The sequence below is a fragment of the Triticum urartu genome, chromosome 6A (assembly GCF_056163025.1).
Source record: "Triticum urartu cultivar PI428250 chromosome 6A, HENAU_Tu73, whole genome shotgun sequence".
Lineage (NCBI taxonomy): Eukaryota > Viridiplantae > Streptophyta > Magnoliopsida > Poales > Poaceae > Triticum > Triticum urartu.
Window position 1 is genome coordinate 597,929,013 of NC_141878.1, and position 23,607 is coordinate 597,952,619.

Consider the following 23,607-nt stretch of genomic DNA (forward strand, 5'->3'; position numbering starts at 1 on the left):
CTGCACCATACGGTGATGTGCTTCCTTCCTTGATTGCTTCAACTGCCACTTTGCAATCCGATGCCACTACGATCTTGGCTTCGTATAAGTAATCTGCCAATGCTTGCGCTTCTCTGATTGCCAATGCTTCGAGAGTTGTTGGGTCACCAATGTAGCTTATGCACATTGCCGAAGCTCCGAAATATGGACCTGTTTGGTCTCTGCACACAGCAGCTACAGACCCGTGGCCTCAGCCCTTGCTACGGCTGCATCTACGTTGATCTTCACATGGCCCTCGGGAGGAGGAAGCCAATGCCTTGGTCTTGGTGCTGGCGCATGGGCCGTCTAAGAGGGTGTTTCTTTCCAGAGACTTATTGGTTCAGGGACTTAAAAAGTCCCTATAAGACCCATCTAAACCAAACAGGAGGGACTTATAGGGACTTAAAGTGGGCATTTGCGACTTATGAAATAAGACTCTTAAGGAGGGACTTATAGGGACTTATAGTTGTAATATGGTCTTTTAGTCCTTGTTAAGTCCCAGGAACCAAACAGGTAGAGACTTTTTAGGGACTTGGGACTTATAAGTTGGGACTAAAAAAAGTCCAAGGACTTATAAACCAAACAGGGCCTAAGTGGTTCATGGTTTCGGCAAAAGCTTTATCTCATCCAAGTATGAATTGATGAAACAATGTGTTGCATATGGAGTCTGGAAAATATCTTCATGGATAACTTTCCGGCGAGCCGCAAAGATTGCGCATACGGTAACAATCATCCGTGTATAAACTTGCAGCTGCATCGTCTCGCTCATTGCAAACAGCCACCCCTTGGCATCCGGGTTTTGGTTGGTGCACAGATGCTCAACTATGTCATCGTTAGATAGAGCCCAGATGCTTCATGCGAGTCATACTACAGCTAAGAAGGCTCGTCGACGACATGAAGATAGTATCGTCAACGACGACAGCACCCCGGTGAACCAGCCGCGGGCGACCAACATGTCCATGACTCGAGCTCGATCTTTACTAGGAACTTTTCTTTGATAAATTCGATCTCTACTGCTGCATGTTGGCCGTGGCCCATACGTCGGTCGTCTTTATATGTTGGAGTATACAATACAACGCAAATCCTAGCTACATGGACTCCGTCAACGGAGAAAATATGAACACATGCACGAGCTAATTTCCTTCGGGAGACCTTTGCACCGGTTATGATTCCGGTTTCCCAAAGGAAACTAGCTAGCGATACAACTAAACCGAGCTTTTTTCTCTCCATATATATAAGTATAAAAGACCTATTCTGCGGCTACGCGAAACTCAAACTAATCGAGACCCCAACGAAAATCCCGAGATGGACGACGTCGAGAGCCAGGAACCCCATGGACATCAGGAGGTCAGGGCCGCCATAGATTGCCCGTCTTGGTGTATCTTGGTCTTCTCGGTACTCTTTACCGCCGTCTTCATCGCATGCATAACCGTCCCGATCGAGTACTATAGGCTGCACGTCCAGTACTTTGTCGCGGTAGATTCTATCTCCGGTGCCGACCCCAAGACAGGTCTCTCCTTCAACATCACCCTCGGCGTCGCCTCGGGGAGCTACGGATCAGAGGCGTGCATCAACCCCGGCACGTACATGGAGGTGGCCTATGGCGGTGTCAAGCTTGCCGCTAGCGCGGCTGAGACACGGTTGCTCTGCGCTAGGCCGCGGAAGGAGGCGGAGCAGCACGTACTGGCAATGGCCACCGCGGTTCCTGTGGGGAACGTGTTGGACGATCTTACGGCGGACATGAAGAAGGGGTCGGCGGTGTTTGACGTCACATTGCACGTCCCGGCCGGGTCATATGGTGAGGAGTCGTCGTACGCGTGGGTTTCAGACTGCAAGGGCGTGCGGGTCGGTGAGGGCGCTGTATTGTGTGAATCTCCCAACCTATAGTTGTTAGCTTGGACCCTCTGTTCCTAAATATTTGTCTTTTTAGAGATTTCAAATGGATTATCACATACCGATATATATAAACATATTTTAGAGTGTACATTCATTCATTTTGCTTCGTATGTAGTCACTTGTTGAAAAATCTCTAGAAAGACAAATATTTAGAAACAGAGGAAGTAGAATAGTAGTTCCCCTGTATCACAATAGTGCATTATAAGTACTGTATATTTTAAAACGGAGAGTAGTTGATCTGAGATTTTTTTTCCATAGAATTGAACGTAATTTATATGGATGATCTAGTTATCAACTTTATCAACTCATCGATCAGTTGCCAAAAAAGTTTTAACCTCCTTGCTTTCTTAGAACAATCAATTGCATATTGTACATCGTCGTTAGCAAAATTTCCATGGTCTGTTTGTTTTCTTATTATGTTGGCAATATATGCCGCCCTCATGTTCTTTGGATATGATATCGAACTTGCCACCATCGAGACTGCTTGGCACGTGTGGTTCACTATATGAAAAACTGTACTCGCTACCAAGGAGGGCATGCGCCAATGCCATCTTCTTCGGTGGCCTAGCCAGGCTGGGCCGTCGTACAAGCACACCGCCCTAGATTCATCCGGCCGCTGCCGAAAACCACCTGATGAAGACCTCCACTTGATCCTGCATCTCCTTCTCCAGCCATAGCAGACTTCCAAGACCTCAAGGCTTCACCAGCAAAGTGCCTCTGAAACTAGACCTCCCCGTCATCGCCGACGTCGCAAGGGCTTTGCCTGGCGACACGCCCTTGCTGCGGCGGCGAGAGGGGTTGGCATCGAGAGGCGGCTAGGGATTCGTCATCGCCTACCTAGTCGCCTCTCTTCAGAAAATGTTTTTTGTTCTTACACGTTTGAGTGTTGGATTTAACCATTAATCGTGGTTGTTGTAATAACTTGGTTATAGTTAGTTAACAATTATTGGCGACTAGTATATGTTTACCCACTTGTCGCATGTTTGAATTCCTTGGCTGATAGGGTTTGTTGTGACAACTTTTTTTTCAACAAAATGTGTTCAAGTATACCGAATCAACTAAATACAACTGATAAAGTAAGCTGGCAAACACGAGCATACAGACCTATGATGATAAAAACCAAAAGTTACCCAATATCTATGTTAACATCTCACTATCACAGCGCCAGATCACCATTCACCAATGACAATTTTCGTTTGCATCTTGATGTTTTTATATGCATTCGATGAGAATAACTGTCAAGAGTAAACAGACTATCGAGACAAGCTTTCGTTCCAACTTATATATAAAGCAAACCACCATGTGCAGACAATAAATCCAAGTACATGAGCAGATTAATGGAAGGAAGGTTGACCCGGCAATTGTAATTTTCTCTATGGTTTTGAGACACCGTCGTTTCCGTTGCCACACATATTGTTGACAATGCTAGAAGTGTTACTATTTTTCCTTCCTCATAATAGATAATATAACAATGGCGCTTAGTTTCTTTGATTTTACCCGGCTCTAGAGTTCAACTGCATGCTCTAAGCATAAAAATAGTGTTTGCACCTTATTTATTCATATTGTGCACATGCTCTAAGCCTAAAAATAGTGTTTGCGCCGTATTTATTCATATTGCGCATGTTACTTGCGAAACTCTATGGATAGATAGATGATCGACCAATCGAAGTCCAGATTAACCAACACATACTCACATAGCCCAGTCTAGGTATGCGTGCATGTGTACATTAGAGCATGGTTAACAATATAACCAGTTGCTAGCTATATGTTGTTGCATGTCATCTATATATACTCAATCTTAAAGCCACACGTATAGTATTTAGCTATAATATGTACTATTTTATTAATATATGACCCACCTCTCTTAGAGATTTTTAGATCATGTGCTGCAGCTGTTTGTTACTCTATAGTCCACTCCTCTTCCTCCTTTTATCTCTCCTCGAACTCAATAAAAATATAGTATTTAAATATTATATCTGGCTTACATCACTTTATTACACTTGCTCTTAGGTCTGCATAAGCGAGCTGGGCTCAAAAAATAATGATAGGCCTGGCTAGAGGATGGGGCGTTTTGGAGCTCAGCCGCCATGGAGCCGAAATTTTTGAAAGATAAAAAAATTAAAAAATTCTCAATTTAAAAAACGAAATATGTATATGGCAACCGTGTGGCAGATTGCGAAACTGCCACACGCATCCAGCGCCGTATTCTTTCCTTTCCCGCACGCCCTCCCCGATTTTATCGGACACACCCGCTCGTGGCTTCCTAATTTTCGTAATCGTCAATTATGGCCCACGCGCCTTCTCAATTTTCGGCAAAAATAATGCTTGGACTAGGATTTGATCTCTGGTCTGCAGATAATCAACAAAGAGAGCTAACCACCTCACCTATGACACTCATTGTTGAGCAAGCTAACGAAAATACTGCTTTTGACATGTTTGTGGTAACTTTGATCATTGGGAATAAATTTATTGAACCCGCCCCCGGTAATTTCTGTAAATAGCACCATAACATTCACGCCATAGACCTGACAATTTAGATACAAACATCGTGGTGACTTTAACAATTGGGGAAGACAAATGTGAAAAAAAAATACCCGATAATTTATGTGTAAATAGATGGTAATATACACAACGCACATCTGATAACTGAGGTAGAAACACCATGGTAACTTTGACCGTAGGGATTTTTTTAAAAGATACTCCGGTATCTCCTGTGTAAAATAGCACGGTAGTATACCTCCCTCCCCTAGCATTTTTATGTGTAAATAGCATGAAAACATATGCACTGTGATAACTATAAATTTTGTGTAAATAGCATGATATTTTAAGCACTACGGGCTTGATAGGTTACCTAGAATCACCATGATAACTTTTTGTCCCGAGAAAAAGTTGTTCAAAACATCCCCAATATTTTTTGTGTAAATAACATGATAATATAAGCACCGCATAACCGATAACTTGCAATATAAACATGATGGTAACTTTTTTACCAAAGGAAACTAAGTTGTTAAAAACATACACTCGCCTCGCGCGTGGGCCTCTTGGATGAACATAACACATGGCGTGCCACAGGAAAGTCACATAATGTTTAGTGTCATGAGGGGCACACGTGCTATTGGCGTGATAAGTTACGCAAAAAACATCGTGGTAATTTTTGACCTATGGAAAAAGCTACCGAAACACACCCAGGTTTTTAGGTGCAAGTACCATGATAATATACGAACTGTAGACCCGGTAACTCATGTACAATCCATCATGGTAACTTTGACCAGGGGAAGGTTGATGTACATATACTCTGATAACTTATGTGTAAGTACCACGGTATTTTACACATCAAAGACCTTATAACTTGTGTACAAAACACAGTGGTAACTTTAAAGGGATGTAGTTGTTGAAGCATAGATACCTGATACGTTTTATGTAAATAGCACGGTAAGTTATGCAACACAGGCCTGATAACTTGCATACGAATACCATGATAACTTTGTCCTGAGGAGAAATCATGTGGTAGACGTGAAGAAATGGCAGTTTTCTCGGAGATGGGTGCCTGAGATGTGCGGGAGAAGCGGGTTTCTCGGGCAAGCCTCAGTTGGGAGGAGGCAAGGTCAAAGGACGAGGGGTCGTGTGGTACTTTAAAATGAAAGAAATAGAGGTGTGGCAGTTTTGCTTATATGGCACACGTGTGCCAAATATCACAGTCCTTTAAAAAATTCTGAAAACAATTGTACAAGTAAACATGGATGTGTGTAAAATTTCAGGATGAAATACCTTGTAATGCAATCTATGCAAAAAAAAACATGAACTTTAAGGATGAATAGTGCATCTACTAAAAAGCCGTAAATTTGTTTTTTTAGCAGTCATTTTACCGTATATCATCCTGAAAGTTGACACACTTGTGCAGTTGTGCATTATGTGTATATAAGTACATGAGTACTTTTTAAAATGCTTTAGCGTACAAAGTTGAATTTTGATCATTGAGGCCAAGCTCCATTGAGCATTATCGTTGGCTAGAGCTTGTTAGAGGCTCGCACGAGCCAAACTTAGACTCTGGTGGCACCTAGCTAATTTCCTTTGGGAGACCTGCGTACGTACGTAAGTACGTACTAATTAGGTATATATACCATTCCGGATTCCCTAAGGCTACTAACTATCGTACCGGCACAGTTTAAACTAATCCAAACTAGTTCCCTATCAGAGACGTGTGCCTATCGATCTTTTTCTCCGCATATAAGTAGGCCACGCCAAACTCATCCAAACCCCCAACGAAAACCGCAAGTACAAGGAGATGGACGATGCCGAGAGCCAGACACCCCATGGAGATCCGGAGACCAATGCCGCCAGACGCTACCCGTGTTGGCTCATCGTGGTGATGGCGGTGCTCCTCGGTGCCTTCATCACCTTATGCTTTTTCATGCCCTACCTTAGGATCCACGCCCGTTACACCGTGGCGGCAGATTCTGTCTCCAGCACCGACCCCAACACAGGCCTCTCGTTCAACCTCACCCTCGTCGTCGCCTCCCAAAGTAACTGGTCAGACGCGTGCATTAAGCCCGGCACACACATGGAGGTGACCTACCGTGGCGTCCAGATCGCGGCCAGCGCGCCCGAAAAACGGTTTATCTGTGTTAAGCCATGGAAGAAGAAGGAGGAGAAGGTCCTCGCAATGGCCACCACGGTTCCTGGAGGGAACGTGTTGGATAGTCTTGCGGCGGAGATGAAAAGAGGCGTGGCGGTGTTCGACGTCAGATTGCACCTGCCAGCAGGGTCGTATGACATGATGCCTGCGTGGGTGTCAGGCTGCAAGGGTATGCGGGTTGGTCACGGCGCTGTGGCGTGTGAATTCCCCATCTAATAGTTGTCTGCTTAGCTAGAATAATATTAGTTGATACAATATTTGTTTTTACCCGTATACTTCATTTTTTTAGGGGAATTGTATACTTAATCTGAGTAGTATATATTGATGATCTAGTTATCAACTCATCCATCAATGCGTTGCCAGAAAAGTGTAAACCTCTTTGCTTTGTTTTTGGAACTATCCGTTGCATGTCGTACATCTTTCGATCGTGGTTTTTAGAGTTTCTAAATCCTGTTTGTTCCCTCGATCGTGGTTAGCTTAGTTTCTAAGCCTGTTTGTTTCCTTGTTTTTTTTTTTGCATGTAAAAACTTGTATTACTCAACCAATATCAGGATCAAAATCAACTCTGCTAAGATCAAGCGCTCCTGGTGGACCAGATCCCAACCACACTACAATTCTCTTTTTGGTTCTAGCAAAGTTTGCCAAATAATCTGCTACAACATTTTGGCTACGATTAATACAAGTAATACAATCCCTCAAAATACAAGTAATACAAGTTTTACGGTTCTAGCAAAGTTTGGCCCAATTCTGAGGCAGAGCAATCCACTTACAAGCATTCTCATCCTTCTTCAAAGTTTTTTGAGTTTCAATAGAAGTCAACACAACAGGCCCGTTTCCTTTGATTGGATCGAAGATAAAATCCAATTTAATGCTCATCATAGAATTTAAGTAGCTTTTTTTAGAAAAGGAGGATGACCCCCGGCCTCTGCATCTGGGCGATGCATACGGCCACTTTATTATTATTCTCACAAGACCTTACAAAGCCATACAACAGTAAGACTAAAGCCACCGTCTAAGCAACAACTGTCGCCTAATACCAAACAGACATCGCAGCCAAACCTAAACATCTAAGACCTGAGGTCCCAACCAGGACGCCTGCCAGGTATGGGGCACCTACCAGTCCGGCGTACTCCTCAACCAGGACGCCTGCCGGGTATGAGGCCGCCGCAGCCACGTGCCATCAATCCATCTTCAGAGCTGTACTGTTGCATGAACCGTGCCAGGTCTCTCTGCCATCGACGCCACCACGACGCCAGACAGCGCCACCATCCTGCGCTCGTCCATCATTACACGCCCACCGGCGAGACCCCCACTGCTCCATGCCGCTGAGACCCGCCGTTGTCGACGTGCCAGATGCCACGCCGCTCCTCCGACGCGAACAACAAAAACAGGAAACGCCCTAAAGATACAAGGGGCACTCTGCACAGCAGGAAAGCCGTCGCGAGCAGCTGCAGAGAGCCAGCCGACGGCCAAAGCCCCCACCTTCATCAACCCACACCCGAATCCTAGCTCCCCAGGCAACGCCTCCAAGGAGGGGATGACGCCCATGGCGCCACCGTTGCCCAATCCAGGCCGGATTTTGGGTTTTCACCCGGGAGAGGACCGGAGGTGGCAGGAATAGGGACCACGACACCGCCTTCAGGAAGGATGCGTCGCCCGAAGCCGACGCCGCTGTCGAGCCGAACCAGCCGGCCTAGGGTTTCCCCCGGTCCCAATCTGCACCACCATCCCCAGAAGCACCGGATCCAGCAGCAGCCGCCGGCATCAAGCACAAAGGGGAAGGAGCGGGAACGAGGGAGCAGCAGGCCTCCAGATCTGGCAAGGACGAAGGCCCCCGAACTGCCGCCGCCAAGCGCCGACGCCCCACCACCCGAGCGGTCGAGGACGCCGGGCAGAGTCCCCGCGCACACCGTCCAGGGCGCGAACGGCGGCGCTACACCAGCAGGGGCCGCCGCCCCGTGGATCCGGATCTCCGCGAAAGGGACGACGAAGGCCTCGCCGCCACCGTCACTGGTGGCCACACGGGCTTGCCCGGCGCCCTCCTCGGGTAGCGGCGAGGAGGGGTAGAGGAGATGTAGGTGGCGGCGCTCGAAACCCTAGTCGCCGCCCGAGTCGCCCGAGCGGGCGACGCGGGGGCCGGGAGGGAGGAGGGGGAGCATCAGCCGGTTGACAGGAAACTTTTAGAAACTTCGAGGGGCGGAACTGGTTTGAGGTGGACTGCTTCATTCCTGACATGCCAACAACGCCATAGTGTAAACAGTAGCATGCAACATACATTTTCAGACAAAGGTTGCAGCGCATGCAGCAGCCATTCTGGACCATTGTGATGTACATCTCCCAGATTTTGCAATGGCCAAATAGTACTCATACAGCTCCACAAATTAACTGAATTTTGGCATCTACGCAACGCATGGAAGGTGTGCTCCGGCTCTCTCTGGCAGATCGGACACATATCTGATTCCTCCAAACATCTCTTCTTCTTATTAGGCCATGTTGGGAGTGAGTTAGTGGCCACACACTATGCAAAAAATTTAACAATCGGGGGTACATTTGTTTTCCATATAAAATCCCAACACCTCCTTGTACCATCAGAAGAAGAACTTGATGTTGATTCAGATGACCTAACAGACTATCAAAAGCAAACTTACAGGCCGATCATACCGAGAAAGATCCTAGACGCCCCGGACCCCAAGCAATAGTATCATCCAGCTGCCTTGGTGAAGCCCGAACTTTCAAGATCTCCTCAACGTCACAAGGGTAGAAGTAGGTCTCCAGCAGATTTACCTTCCAATAACCATTAGGATTTAACAAGCCAGAAACAAAACGGAACCTGCACACGCCTTACGGAGATATAGGTTTATATGAATGCGGCCTTGGTATCCAGCTGTCACGCCATATTTGAATGCTGCTGCCATTGCCAACTCTCCATATCAACCCCTTCTTCAACAGTTCTAGACCATAGCTAATAGCTTGCCAAGACAAAGAAGGATTACCCCAAAAAAATGTGTCCTCAAGTTTCCCGTTTGGATAGTTCCTAGCTTTCAAAATCTGAGCACATAAACTGTTAGGCTTGTCTAGAAGTCTCCAACGCTTGCCTAGCTAATAAAGCGCTTGGTTGAACAAACGAAAATCACGGAATCCCCCCCCCCCCCCCCCCCCTTTTTTATTTTTTGGCTGCTGCAGTTCATTGGAAATCCCTGTTTGTTCTCTTGATCATGGTTAGCTAACAATTATCGCAATTCTATTTTTTGTCAACCGATATTTTCATTGGTTAACTAAATAGGAAAATATATCAAATCAAGAATATTGAAACAAATACACTAGCAACAAAGACCCACTATATATACTTACCATGCTCACTGAAACAAGGGATGAACTGGAAAAGAAATTACATATACAGCAATCTTCAAACACTAGAAGACCTAAAATCCAACTAATAAAAAGACCTGGACACGGCTGATCTGGTGCGAGGGGAACAACAACTCGAGCATTGTATTCCAACCAACTGAATTTAGTCCAAACATAAATGCCACGCTGTGGACCTAGTTACTGGATCCAACAAGCCTATACCCCCACACGATGACCACTACGTCATCGCCGTAATTGCCACCGGCGAACAAGCTTACAATCACTTGGGATAATTAAATTCAAATACTTTTAAATATTATTCATATGTTTTAACCCCTAACTCCAATTTTGTCATGTAATGAATTAGAAAAAATGTGTAGAATACGAATATGATGTTGTTTTATATATTAATATTTTTTTTAAATGTTGTCATGTTAAAATAAAGGACGTGGACTTATTGGGGTCTTGAGTCATGGTTACTGTGTTAGGGGCATGTGGTATTTTTTTTCTGTCGTTGCAACGCAAGTCTCTTTTACTAGTAAATTCTACTTTTTTTTGCGGGTGTACTAGTAAATTCTACTTCATCCGTTCATAAATGTAAGTCTTTGTAGAGATTTCACAAACTACATATGAATGTATATAGACATATTTTAGAGTGTAAATTCACTCATTTCAATCCATATGTAGTCCATAGTGAAATATCTAAAAAGACTTATATTTAGAAACGGAGGGAGTATATCTCTAGAAATGTTGGCTGTGGGTCGTCTTTATTTGTCCGAACGCACCGACCATACAACCAAAGTTTGTGCCACGCACGAGCAGGTCGGTAGTCTAGCTATAGTACACGTACTCTGTCATTGGACTCTGGTGGCAGCCAGCTAATTTCCCTTCGGAGACCTGCGTACGTGTACGTATACAATTCCGGAGTCACGATGGATACAAGCTAGCGATACAATTTAAACTATCCAAACTAATTTCCTACGGAGACGTGCCTATCGATCCTTTTCTCTCCATATATATACAAGTAGAAACCTCTTCTTCGGCTACGCCAAACTCAAACTGATCCAAAAACCCCAACGAAAACAAGCAGATGGACGACGTCGAGAGCCAGGCACCCCATGGAGACCGGGAGATCAAGGCCGCCAGACACTGCCCGTTTTGGCTCATCATGGTGGTCGGGCTGGTCGTCGTCGGCACCGTGATGGCTTTAGGCGGTTTCCTCCAATACGGGTACTACGGTATCAATGCCCGTTACACCGTCGCGGTAGATTCTGTCTCCGGCACCGACCCCAAGACAGGCCTCTCGTTCAACCTCATCCTCGGCATCGCCTCCCAAAGTTACGGGTCAGAGGCGTGCATTAACCCCGGCGCATACATGGAGGTGACCTACCGGGGCGCCCACCTCGCCGCCAGCGCGCCCGAAACACGGCCGCTCTGCGCTAAGCCACGGAAGGCGGTGGAGCAGCATGTCCTCGCAATGGCCACCACGGTTCCCATAGGGAACGTGTTGGACGGTCTTGTGGCCGACATGAAGAGAGGGGTGGCAGTGTTCGATGTCACATTGCAGTATCAGTCGGATCTTATGGCGAGCCTTGCTCCGGTGCACCCTCCTAATTCAATTTTCTAGGGGTATTCTTGACCCCCATCATTTATTTTTTTCTCCGACCCGCCGCTGCCCATATCCAAGCCCCGTATAACCCATATGACCCATACGTATGTATATGGTGACATCTCGAAAAAAAAAGATGACACGACCCCACGACCAGGTAGGACCTGCCGACAGCCGATCCATCAATCACGCAGCTCAATCAATCACGCAGCTCCATCATTCACGCAGCTCCTCCATCATTCTGGTGAGGTTCTTTAGGAATATCGGCGGCGGCGATCTTATCGCCGGCGATCTCGTCCGAGAGCGCGCGCGGCACCGTCGTCAACCTCCAACGCTCGCAAGTACCGCATCTCGTTTCCTCACGTTTGTCTCGCTCGCGGCAGCATCAAACGAACTGCCACTGTTTTTGTCGAAGTGGTTAACCTAGTGGGGCGGGTAACCTAGCTTTCTGGCGGTCCAGGCCATCGCAGATCTTGTTCTGGTAGTGCTGCTCGTCATGATATACACAGTGATCACGCGGGCTAAAGTGGGTTCCTTCTTTCTAGGGTTAACCTAGCGTCGGTTGCCGCCGGTTGTGTGCACGACGGATCCGTTATTTGATGCGGCGGCTTAACTACGTATCCGGCGATCCAAAGTAATCACGACTGGTGCCGTGGGCTAGGAATCCGGCGGCGCATGTTATCACGGGTAGCGCAGCTTCTCGCGATCCAAAGTGATCACGTACTGGATTCGTGGGACGTACCTTAACGCCGCTCGGTGTGGAGAGGGGGAGGATCCATGGCTGATCAGAGGTCGTTGGCGTCGGTTGTGTGCACGATCTGAACGCCCTCAGTTGGGGCGCTCTCCGGTTGGGGTAGTTTATTTAACATCCGTGATCGTGCGCTAGGTGTTGTATATGTCAGCATTGATAATGTTTGCACATGCGATGATACATATTAATTGTTGTAGGAAATGGCGGACGATGAGTTAACTGATATGATGTATGACATGGAGTTTGGAGAAGTGATGAAAGACTGGATAGAAGATTGATCAGATGATGAAAATTCAGATCGTGGAGATAGGTCAGAGAATGGGAACGTATTGGAAGATCTTAATGTGAGTCGACATGGAGTTTGGAGAAGTGATGAAAGACTGGATAGAAGATTGATCAGATGATGAAAATTCAGATCGTGGAGATAGGTCAGAGAATGGGAACGTATTGGAAGATCTTAATGTGAGTCGCATTATCATGTTGTAATTTTTTGGTGGCATCCGACAATATTATATTTTGAAAATTTATAGATGGATGAACATGATGATGGTCAGGAAAACAATGAGCATGATGATGGTGAGGAAAACAACTCGGAGATCTCGAATGAGGATTACATTAGTCAGGTATGGAAGTGGAATTTTTTGTTGGCATTCATGCAAGTTGAATAAATTCTAGAATATTATATTATAAGTACTTATGTATTTGTGTTATATTTTTCAGCTCATTTCCGAATGTCATAATGCGTACGACTATTAGGGTGAATCCGACGCGGAGACAGGCCTTGATGTCGAATCATTAGCTGCACTTGATTCTGGGGAGTCGCAATCGTCGGTCATCATGAGTGAGGTATGTATGTAATGAATGTTGTATAGAAGTAATGTTATACCATCATGAGTGAGGTATGTATGTAATGAATGTTGTATGGAAGTAACTGTTTTCATGGCTATGTTATGATTGTGTAGGTGACAGAAGTTGAGGGGAAAAAGAATGTCCAAGATACTGCTAGTGCAGATGATAAGAGGGATATTTTCATGCAGATAATACAAAAGACTTTTACGTCTCATGAGGCTGCATATGATTTTTACAACAGCTATGCTAGAGAAAATGGTTTCAGCATTAGAAAGAATAGGGTCAGGTATACCAAAACCAAGTCACGTCATATGCGTTATAGGCGGTTTGTTTGTTCCAGACAAGGAAAACGTGATAGCAGGTTGCTAACCGAGGAAGGACACAGCCGTAGGCTCAGACCCGAGACACGCTGCCACTTCGAAGCGCACCTGACCGTGAAGTTTGACCAAAAGCATGGGGTTTGGTATGTTGATAGTTTTGAGGACAAGCATAGCCATATCTTGGTAGGACCGGACGAGGTACCTTTTTTTTGGTCCCACAGAAAAATCAAAGAGTACTAGAGAGCTGAGATACTGTCCATGGGAGCTGCAGGGATTAGAATTCACGACATGATGGATTCGTTCATCATCAAACATGTATGGTACGGCGGTGTTGGTTTTACCAGGCGTGAAATATACAACCTTTGTGCCAGGGAGAAGAGGAAGCTGCTTTCAAAAGGTGATGTTGCCACAGTTATAGGCATCTTGGCCAGTAGGAAACAGAGGGATCGTAGCTTCTATTTCGAGTACAAGCTAGACAAGAAAGGACATATGAATAGGATGTTCTGGTGTGACTCCCAGTCTCGTCATGACTATGAGGACTTTGGCGACGTGCTTATATTTGACAGCACGTACAAGATGAACCGGTATGGTATGCCATTCATACCCTTTGTTGGTCTTAACCATCACCGGAAGACCACTATTTTTGCTTGTGCCATAGTTTCGGACGAGACCGAAGAGACATATGCGTGGCTGCTGGAGACTTTTTTGAGGTCCATGTGTCAAAAGATGCCGAAGAGTGTTATCACGGACGCCGACGCTGCGATGATCAAGGAAATTCGCCAAGTCTTGCCAGACGTGTGGCACCATATATGTACGTGGCATATAGAAAAAAATATGAAGATTCACCTCAGTCACAAGTCCTTGAAGGAGTTCCGAACTCTTCTGTACTACAGCACGTCCACGGCCACGTTTGAGGAGAGATGGCACGCGTTTTCCAAAAGATGGCAGTCGGAAAAAACAGTAACATGGTTGAGACGGATGTATAAGAAGAGGAGACCGTGGGCCGCGGCTTATCTGACAGAGAGTTTTTGGCTTGGCATGAAAAGCAACCAGAGGAGTGAAAGTCTAAACTCATGCCTTCACCTCCACCTAGACGGTGAAATGACCCTGGTGGATATGATTTTATACTATGAGAACGCCGTTGTACGTATCCGTGAGAATGAGGCACGAGATGATTGCACGGCCTCACAGAGTGTACCGGTGGCAGTTACTAGCTCGAGGGAACTTGAGATAGCTGCTTCTCACATCTTCACTCTAGCAAACTTCTATATGTTGCAAGCTGATCTTAGGAAAATTGGCGGCATGGAGATTGTAGAAATAAAGCTCGGAGACGGACCACAGCAGTACATCGTGGCCTAGAAGAATAACCGGAAGAGCCGTTTTTGGGTGGAGTACACTCCAGTAAATTCCGCAGAAACTATAAGGTGCAGCTGCAGAAGAATGATTTGAAAGGGTCTACCTTGCAAGCACATATTCCATGTACTGAAGTACTTGAATATATCTGAAATACCAAAGTGTTTAGTTCTTGTGCGGTTCACGAAAGACGCAAGGTTGGGACTGCCCGCGAGGCGCACAAGTGATCTGTTGGGATTTGGATGGACTGGAGCAGCTGAAAGAATGAAATATAGCCAGGTCAGTGTGTTGGCTTTAGAAGCTATGCATGCAGCATGCAAACAGCCAGCATTGTGGGATCAGTTATAGGAGAGTTTGAAGACCGTGATAGCTAAGAGCCATGAGTATGATCAGCTAAAGGAAAATTTGAGTAAGAAAACGGCTGATCTTAGTACTTGTGCAATTGAATATGTAGACGATGGTGAAGGCAACATAGTTGAAGTTCAAGATTCTATTAAAGTATCAACGAAAGGTGCAACTAAGGTAGATGAGAACCGCCCTATGTCGAAAAATGGTAGGCCACTTTCGTACGACGAGATCAGAATCAGGTGCGGTGCATGCAAATTGCTAGGGCACACTAAACACAACAAGAAATGCAAACTAAATAAGAAGTAAGTTTTTGTACGCATTGTAGGTTATAATTGTTTTTAATTTGTCATTCATTAACTTATCCTGTTATCGTGTGCAGAAGTGTGGTGGGCGAAAAAGAGTAGAACAGTTGCTAGAGTTATGTTAGGATGAATTTAATCATGCAAAATGGATAGCATTTTAGCCATTGTAATGATGCCATCTTTTGTGTTGTCCACTCAAATTATATTATATTAGAAAACTAGACGATACCCGGCATGTTGTTGTGGGAATGTTTTGCAATATATTCATAGAGAAATGGTTACGTGTAACATGTATATGTTGTTGCGGGAATCTTTTGTTTGCATGTTGTAGTGAACCTTTCTCCATACATGTTGAATGACGAGGTGGCAAACTTGCATGTTAAGAGAAATAGGTTAGTGGTGGCTAGTTGTTTAGATATAGAAGATGTAATTATGTGTGGTAATAATTAATTTTTTTCACTCCTTTGGTTCAGCACCATTTAGATATGGAAGATACCAGCTCACGTTGGTCTATAGTATAGACTTCGTACCAAAAACCCACCATTTTCACCTCATAAAGAAAAGAAAACCCACCATTTTAGGGCTTGTAGTGTAACTCGGGCCGCTTGTCACGATGACATGGAGGGGGGGGGGGGGGTGACGGATGCCGTTAGACGGCGCGACCCACGGCCGCTTCCATTGCCGAGCCCATTTAACAATTTTTATTTTGATTACAGCTCGTTTAAATGGGCCGCGCTGGCCACCTGGTCGGGGCGGTTCTTCCCTCGCGATCTCCACGCGCGTTCTATCTATCCACTGCGACCGCCGCCGCCGCCACCAATCCACGTCTTGCCGCCGGTCACATTACGCCATGGTTTCGTGGAGCGACGAGTCGAGCTCTTCTTCGGATGGCGAATCCGTGACTAGCCTGCAGGTACGCTCCTACTATATAATCTCCAGATAGTGCTAGGCTTAGGGTTAGGGTTCTTCATTTCCGGTATTTAACGCAGGGCGTTGATTTGTGCATTATCTCTGTTGTTTCGTTTAGCTTCCTACGACTATCCCGTGCTATGAATGGAGTGGCGTTGCTCACGATCTGCCTTCTCGTTGTCTGCATCAAGAACCTTGCGTCAGGCTAGTTGCTTTTGATTCCTTGGACACTGGCAGACGTTTTCTTGCCTGTGGTCAGAAGGTATGTTGTTCCGTACTGTAAATATATGTTTACATTACCTCGTGCTCGACTTACTTCGCGGTAATCCATTTATCTGCCAAAAATTGCATACAATTTCAATTAATTTGTGCATTTACAAATTCCGTATTTATGTTGTCTTTTTCATGGTCTAATATTTGTTTTAGCATATAATAGCATATACTTGTAGTTAATTGGGGCCTAATAGCATATACTTGTATTTATGTTTTGTATATCATTGCATGCTACATTTTGTGTTTATATGATTGAGACCATATTTTTAGTGCATTGCATGTAATTGTGTTGCATTTGTGCATATATGATTGAGACCATATTTTTTCATACTGTAGGAAGAAGTGAAATGTAACTATGTGGAATGGGTAGACCCGGAGTGGTCAGTGGCTACGAAGTTCTGCCTGAGAGAACTGTGGAGCATGTATGACGAGAAGTTGAGACAGAATATTAAGAATGCTGAAGACAAATGCATGTTAATTGGAGAAAAGAGGAGGACGGAGGAAGAGCTGAGATTTTTCAAAATGGACTTTGCTAAACTGGTGGCCGATAAGGAGGATGCTCTCACGCAGTTGCGCAATGCAAGATTGTCACTTAGCGATCTCAAAGAGGAGCCGGAGAAGAATAAGATGGCAGACCATGGTTGTGCCAATCTACATCAGGTCCTGAGGGTAAAGGCTGAGAAAGACCGGGACCGGGTGGTGCTAGAGAGAGACCAAGTGATGAGAGAGAGGGACCAGCTCAAGCAAGAGAAGAAAAAACTGGAGTATATTATTGCAGATTTTCTCAAACAGAAACATGGGTATGTTGATAAGATCAAGAAGCTGAAGGAGATTTGTGATGAATTTTAAGTATGTTTTGTGGTTTATTGTTGAACTGAATGATCAAGTCCTATCTGCATTGTGGCCAGTTCATTTGTGTAAGGTCTAAGTATATTATATTAACCAATAAATTATATCACTTTCGAAATAGTTTTCTCTTGTTTGACCTGCATCCTAATGCGGGTTCTCGGCTAAGAACTGAAATTCTTTTGCCCCCACCGGAGCTCTAAATCGTACTGATCAAGGGGGCGAAAGAATAGTTGATCATGTGATTGATGGTGCTACTGATCCTGATCTTCATGATGTAGAAAAGGAAAAGGCTAACAAAAATGTAGCAAAAAAGAACTGTGCAACGTGATTGGAAGCAACAGATAACGCCAAGGGAGTCTGGCGCAAGACATGAGGAAGATCCACCTGCGGACGCTGATCTCGAGAGATCCAGCGGCAATCATGCACACGGGATCCCAGGCGGATCTGCCTACTCCACCAACCGCAGGATACACGGGTGGCCCGTCTGCGTCCGACACGCGGGCTGTCTCCGCCGAGCGGTCGGGCAGGTCCGGACCTGGCGCATCGCCCCGCGCCAACTGGCGCTCGTCGACTGGGTCGCCCGCACGGGGACCAGATCTGTCATTGTCTCGGGCGCTGGATCCCACACCAGATGGCACGACAGCCGAGGTTGATTCTCAGGCAAACAAAAAGGAATTTATCATGTTTTTCTTATTGTTGAATAATGCCAAATCAAATCAAAAAAATATGGAAAAGTAAAAAGGAAATGAATTACTCTTCCATGGAAGAAAAGAATGAACACAACAGCAAAAAACATTAAGGTAGAACAAATGAAGGGAAGCAAAAATTTATTGGTACCAAACGTATAGTCTAACTGTATTACGAATACACAAGTATGTGTGAGCGACCAAAAATCCACACAAAATCCATGGTATCGTGCTTATTACATGAATGATTGAAAATCAAAGTTGTCCATGCCGGGAAACGTGCTTCCGGACTTAAAACAAACGACTAAAACTAGAATCTTGAATCATGTATGATGTCTTCACGCCTTGCTTTTCTTTGCGATGTCGCGGATTTTGTTCTTCACACATTCGAGCGTGTTGGTAGGTGAGAGAACCAACTCGGCGACGAGACGCCTTCTCCTTGCATTAACCATGGCCTTCAATTTTTAGAACAATGTTTAATGAATAGAAGTTGGTATTATACAACAATTGTACAAGTGTATGAAAAGAGAGGATAAATTACCTGGGTAAAATCAGTGGTCCATCGATCCCCGTCCCAATGCTTCATAACTTCAATCACAAAAAGGCCACAAGAGTTCCTAATATATATGCAAACATTAGTCACCGTGCACACGAACATGTATTTCGTAAGTAGAAAATGATGAACCGTAACTCACCCGTCCTCTTGTAGTGGCATGTCGATCTGAGGTAAGAAAGGCCACTTAGTGACGTCTGGATATTTGCCAGGTGTAATCCGGTTTGCCTCTTCCATATCAATTGTTATTGCTAGTCGCTATTTGAAAGAAAGTAGTAGTGAGAAACCATATGACATTTCATATGAAGAATGCTCAATGTTGGGGAGAGTACCAGTGCTTTCACGGTGTCGAGAGAGAACTCGAGAGGATAGAGCGAATCAAAAACTCGGAATTCTTTCTTGCGGTTGTGCATCACCACGGTGATCCAGCGTGTATTGCCGACGTTCAACGGGAGAAACGACTAAAATGTGGAACACATTTGTAATAAGATGCAATTATGCTTGTTGAAATGAGTGTTAATGAACTAGTAAGAACATATCGTACTGCTCCAGCTCTGCTCAACGCACTATCCATGTTGTATGTCGACGGTTTAGGGTTGTCTCGTGCCTTAGCACTATCAACAAGGTATTTGGACCTCCAGGCTGGACAGAGGTGCCGATCATGACCAACGCGCAGAGCCAAATGTGTCTGATAAGCATCGATAATCTACGTAAAATAATAGAACATTTTATTTTGATAGGTGACACCTGGATTATGCACTTAAAAAGAAGGACATGGTAATAGATCTTACGTCATCCGCCAGCCATGTATGCTCAAGTACCGGTTGTATACTCTCCACAGTCACAGAGGTGCCACGTTCATTGTAGTAAACTCTTTTATTCATATTCTTCTCAGACCGAGTAGCTGCCTCCACAAACGTAACAGCAGCATCAATGAGTTCCGGTGTGAGATCGTCCTTAGCAGAGCCTTCCACGTCATTGTTACTAAACAGAGCTGCATGATAAATTACGAACATCACGAACGGTGAGTACATGAAATGGTAGTAAATTAAGCACTAAGATAGCTACTAACGGTACCTCTAGTTGTGGTAGTGTTGCCGGATGGCTTAGTACCACGAGCGCTTCGCTTGCTGGGCTTGTCAAGTTTAAAGGGGGATTCAAATTTCTTGGGAACAGTCCGTCGGCGCTTCCCGGATATAACATCGTCTTCTTTTGTGGTTGCTGCAGACTTTTTCCCCTTGCTCTTACCCACCATCTAGTCGATAGAACTTGCAGAAATGTCAATGTCGGACGATTCTGCTCGAGGAGAATTACCTACAACGGTGTTGCGCCGCACTCCGTTGTCTTGACAACATTTAACTTGGCAGGTGTTTTCTGGTTAACAAAGAAATAATGTGATAGGTTCAGTTAACGAAAATGAAGATGCATAATTGAGATAAATGAAGACAAATAAATGAAAACATACTACCTCATCATCGTTGTTCTTGTTGACAACATGCTCGTCAGGCTGTGTCAAATCAATCGTCGGCTCTAGACCGTCAGAGTCATCCTTGTAGACGAATTCTTTTTTTTTCTGGCGGACCATTCTCAAAGGAATCCACTTCTAGGTCTGCATCGTTGTTGCCGGAAACCGCAGCAGCCGCTGGCTTGTACATCACACCATTTTGGTTCAACTTCTCTAACAATCTCTGCATTACATAAAAAATATTAATTAATGTCGGCATGGTTTTGCAACTTCAAAAATGTTGTAAACATAGAATTAAGGGTGTGTCACCTCAGCTACTTGTTCCGGTATTTCCTTCATTTGGCTGTGTATGTAATCCATACACCGCTTCATGATGAGGTTCATCATCTCGTCCGCGTTTGAGGCTAACTTGGACTTCTTTGCCGCACCAACGGCGGGCTTCATTTTTGGCTTTTCTGGTTCAGGTACTTTGCACTCCTGCGCCCTATACTCCTTGGTTATGTTGTCTTCAATCTACATGTGAAATACAAGCATATGTGATCAATAAAAATATTAATACAACTAATTATGTTATATAAAAGATTTAAGAAGTACCCAACGTAATGAATTACCTTGATGTTACCACGGCCACGTCCGTGGTCATAATCAAACTTGTCTCTCCTTGAGGCTGCAGCTTCAGTCCAATTTCTCATTAGAGGTTCTATGGACAAGCTAGGATTGAATGCGCATTCACCTTCCAGAGGCTAAACCTTCTCCTAGTACAGGTACTGCATGAATATGAAAAATTACAGTTAGTACTATACAACAGGTAAATTAGCAATCATAATTTTTTTGCAATGGTACAAGTCTGAAAGGTGTACCTGCAGGAGAACTAAGTTCCCTCTCGGCAATTGGCGGAGGTGTTTGCCTTTCCTCACGTTGTGAAGGCAGTCCAGCAGAACCCGGAGGGTGAATGCATTCCAATTAATCTTGGATATACGCTTCACATCCTCCACCAATGCGTAATATTGCTTTGGTACAGTCTTGCTCGACATGGGAGCAAGAACTGTTCCAAGCAAGACAAGGACAACTCTCCGAAGGAAATCGTCGTCGGCAGATTTATTTTTTGTGATGTCCACAATCAGATCATCGATGACTATGTTACCTGTGGTCTTGCTCAGGAATTGAGGCGGCACTCGATCTTTAACATCCTCACCTTCCTCACCGAGAATACCTTCTGCCGACAGTCCGTGGTTCTCCAAGGCCAAGATGCACTCAACATCCACGGGACCGAGAGACACTTCGCCAACCAAGTCTTGTACAATGAATCTGCCCTTGCTAGGATCAAAAATCTCAACCATGTACCGGATCAGCAGTGTACGCATCTTCAGCTAAGGTATCTGAAGCATGCTACAGAGTGGTGTTTCGGCAAGTGCGGCCCGTTGACCGGAAGATAGACCGGCAATAAGTTTGCACCATTTTTCAACGGCGCAAACAATTTCTCCGTTCAATTCATCCATCCTGTTAAAAAAACATACATGGTTACAGTACCATAGATTATGTAATCAACTTTTTTCCTAACATATTGTTGCATAAAACATAATAATGGAATACACTATCCCACATTATATAGAAAACTATAGAACATAATTTATTCATGCTGAAACATTCAGCAGAGACACGTGCAACACATAAAATGACAGTTTAACAAGTACTTATTTAACCAATTAATTTCATAATCAAAAGTAACATTATTTATCTAATCATTTATTTTCATATGGTACTGTACAAATGGATATAAGAATCGGTGACAGTGCCTAATTAACAGTAAATCGAAAAGAAAAAAACGAAATTATGCATACTGGAACATGCATCAAACAAACATGCAACACATACAATATTAGTGGGCGTCTCATAGTTGCAACATGGATGTCTTAGGGCATTGCTATAACTTAAAGTGACTATGCTATAACTAACACTGATTTAAAATTATTGTTTATTCATCAATCCAACCTACAAGTGATAGACAACAAACAACATGCAGAAACTAATTTGCAATCGTAGGGCTATCTAATCTAATACACACACAAACAAATCTAGTGTCATAGGCTTATCTAATCTAATACACGCACAAACAAAAAAAATCTACTCCAACAGATGTAATGCGAAGATTATGCGCTAATTAATCTTAGTCTTATGGAATCTAACACATGCACAAAGAAAAGCATCATGGATGCGGTACGGTTGCCAACATACTGGATCGGTCGATGAAGATGGAAGTTGTCGGCGTTGTAACGTGGACGCAGTTCGTCCACGACGGCCAGCACGCGCTGACGATCTGGATGTTCTCGACGATCTTGGTGGAGTTGGGCCGATGCTAGGGACGCAGCTGTCGTCGACTCGGCGGTAGGAGCCGTCGTAGACGACATGAAAGACGATGCCGAGACTATATAGGAGGAGGAGGATCTCCTAGGTCGTCGTAACCACCAGGGAAAGTACGTCCGTGATCTTTGCCTTCCTTGGTTGAGGAGAGGCAGTACGTGCTCCTAAATTGAAGGGATAGGCTTCCCACGCTCGAGTTTTTTTTGTAGATTCCGATCCGGGAATTGTGTAACAAATCGCAGGTGCTCCTCTCTTTGAGCGACGAGGGGCTCGTTTCATGTACTTTTTTCTTTTCTTTTTCATATTACAAAATTTTGATATCAAATAATTATTTCAAGTCAACCAAATGGCCCCAAATTTTTTTCACACAATGGGATGACCATGGACATCATGCATGCCAATTCTAATCGATTTCCGACACTCGATGCATTTACTAGGATTTTGCCGGCGAAAAGAACCCGAAACGCTGCCCGGATGTGACGCAACGTTCGTTCGGTGTCAGGAATGGCTCACATGTTGCATGGGGGCCTACATTGGGAATCCTCACATGGTGCCAAAGTTTGGTGTCATTTCATGCAGGCCAGCACATAGCACATGTGCAATCACCATCATTCGGGTCTGCCGAAGGGGGAGCCCGAAGGACGTTGTTTTTCTGGACTCGACCAAATGGAATTTTGAAAATAGAATGAAAATTATATTTAAGAAGTGAAATAGAAGACAACATACATTCATGGAATTTTGATTTTTACAACTATAATAAGAAATAAAATACAAAACATATACTTCAATTTTAAAACTCTAAGAAGAAATAACAAAGAAAAAGTATATTTGATATACCTTTTTTGAAATAGGAAACGGAAAAGATATATTATAATAAAGATGAAACATATTATATTACATTTTTTGAATTTTAATAGTGCGAGAATAACTGAAGGAGTAAAAATATATTAGATTTTAAATTATTGTATAGATAAAAAGTTAATAAATATTTAAATGAATAAGTGAAATATAAGACATTAATTTTTCGTACACATTGAATAAGTGAAATATAACACATTGAAGCAGCTCGGTTTTAAATATG

The 23,607-nt window shown here is 44.3% G+C and overlaps 1 pseudogene; it reads left to right on the top strand.

The window, feature by feature from the left end:
• Positions 1 to 13,148: 13,148 nt before the first annotated feature.
• Positions 13,149 to 15,434, top strand: LOC147967006 (protein FAR1-RELATED SEQUENCE 5-like; annotated as a pseudogene).
• The last annotated feature ends 8,173 nt before the right edge of the window (positions 15,435 to 23,607 follow it).